Source organism: Gadus macrocephalus, chromosome 1 (genome assembly GCF_031168955.1).
Source record: "Gadus macrocephalus chromosome 1, ASM3116895v1".
Taxonomy (NCBI): domain Eukaryota; kingdom Metazoa; phylum Chordata; class Actinopteri; order Gadiformes; family Gadidae; genus Gadus; species Gadus macrocephalus.
Window position 1 is genome coordinate 20,480,261 of NC_082382.1, and position 2,500 is coordinate 20,482,760.

The window sequence follows — 2,500 nt, forward strand, 5'->3', positions numbered from 1 at the left end:
CGATAATGTCGGGGCCCCCCGGGTGAATAGACTGAGCCAACAGATATTGTAAAGCCTTAATGCATCATGGCAGACATGCACAGGCTTTCTAAAAACAGTCCAGCTGAGATATGGTGCCACTCATATCTCGCTCTCCCCATGAAACTCTTGAGCAGGAATTCGAAGCTACTGCTGTGTGAGGCGCCTCCCTGGTTGTTCTTTGAAGGGCCCACCCTCTGCCTGGTCTCTGGGATCGAAACTGAAAGGGCATTAAATACATTAGGCTCTAATCATAAATCTATTTGCTCAGATAAATGGAATCCTAGCCTGAAGTCGGTCTTTGACGCCGTAAGAGAATCGCGGTAAGATTTGATTCGCTTTGCCGGTCTCTCCAAAGTGTCCCCCATCGTTCAAAATCAATTTAAATGAGCAAGAGAAGTTGTAAATCATGAATATAATCAAAAAAAGAGTAAGCAGAAGAGAAGGTTTATGTAAATGAGAAAGAAACAGTAGGCACTCGTCAGGTAGTCCTGAGGAATCGGGCTCATCTCCTCAAACATAGTTTCATATGGATTAACCAGTGGTTGACATAGTCTTCAGGCCGTTGCGACCTGATGTTAACATAGTCGTCAGGTCACGAGCATACAGCGATAAGACTTCTATTTACTGCTGAGGCATTTGGTGGACAGTTTGAACCAAAGAGACTTCCAGTACATATTAGACACATGTCGTGTTGGAACAGATAAGGGTTAGGCTTATGATCAAGGATGCCTACAGATAGAGTGCAGACTTTGGGATTCAGACCTACAACCTTTCGGCTGGCAGTCATAAAGTACACAACTGAACTATCCTGCATATAGCCTCATGGAACCAAACTCCCAGGATAAAAAATATTCAGGTGAAAACCCAGTAGGAGATGTGTTCTCTTTCGTTTCGTTGGTTTATTCAGTCACAGCAGGTGCTTCTTGAGTAGTCATCAGAAAAATAAAGTGTGGAAAATAAAGTGGAACAATTCTTTCTAACATCACCCGTCTCATGACTCATCTCAAACTGGAACATTTTCCAAAAGAAATGGCATAACCACAAGGTACATACAGAGAATATCAATGAGCATGAATATCAATGAATTACATTAAAAGCCATTCCAACAGTCCAACAGAGCGTTAGGTGCACTGAGGGATGCGATCATTGCAGGTAGAGCGTCCCGTTTGTCCACATAACGATGCACATCTGTACACATACTCTGTATATTATCACCCAGACCGCGCTGGAACCAGCTCCGGTAGCTTTAGGTATTCATCCTGCTTGCACCACTGGGAGCGAGACTAGTCTCATTAATTTCATTTCCCCGGGACTTTCCTTCTCCCTGTAACAGCATGCGGATACGTCCCCCTGGCCAATGAAGCTTTTCAGCCGTTCGATAGAAAAGGAGAAGAGAACAGCGCAGCTTGAAGCTTCGGCCTTTTGATCGGTCCGTGGATAAGGTAAACAACATTCCATTCAATCTGCGGACCCTGGAGACACAACAGCGGGGCCATTAGGCTACAGGAGCCCGGCCCATGGCATACGACGGCGGGTTAAGAGGACGTGGAAGACTGCCAGGCCGGCTGGAGGCCTGGCAGTTGTCATTTTATCATGATCTGTGTTCTCTAGAGGCCAGGTTTGCTAGCATAAGAGCTGGTTGTTTGGCCTGGCCCATCGCTGGGCGAGCACACTGACGTCTGCCCATCGGGGTTCCTTCCTCCGGACAGAGATGTCAGAGCATCAGCACAACAAGAGTTCTTTGAATTCCCAGGAGTGGCGCCATGATTACACTACGCATGAACTCCAACAGCCAACCAATGTTTGTGAGCCGTTGATAGTAAGGGGTTCTCTGGTTAAAAGAGATGTTCTGGTTAACAGAGCTTCTCTGGGAGGAAGATAGCTCATCTGGTAATAATAGGTATTCCTTGGTTGAAATAGTTTAAAACTTTGGTTAAAAAAGGGATTTGTATCCGGGTAAACCAGGCATATTTCAATTGGTATTCTTTGGTTGAAAATGAGGGACTCTTTGGATAGAACAAAGGTACTCTGGATAAAAAAAGGGCCTCTCCAGTAAATATAAGGGCCCTCCGGTTTAAAACAAGAACAGCCAGGGGCACCCCGGTGGCTCTACCGGGTAGAGAGCATACTATTAAGGCTTGGTCCTCAGGGCAGCAGCCCGGGGTAGACTCCAGAACTGCGGTCATTTGCAGCATGTTTGCTTTGCTTTGCTTTGCTCTCTCTCTCTCTCTCTCTCTCTCTCTCTCTCTCTCTCTCTCTCTCTCTCTCTCTCTCTCTCTCTCTCTCTCTCTCTCTCTCTCTCTCTCTCTCTCTCTCTCTCTCTCTCTCTCTCTCTCTCTCTCTCTCTCTCTCTCTCTCCCTCCCTCCCTCCCTCCCATACCCTCAGGTCTAACTCTCCCTGTCTCCGTCACGAATAAAGCCCCCCGAAAAAACAAATCTTCCCACCACACCCGACTTCAGCTCGAGCAAACAGCTTTGG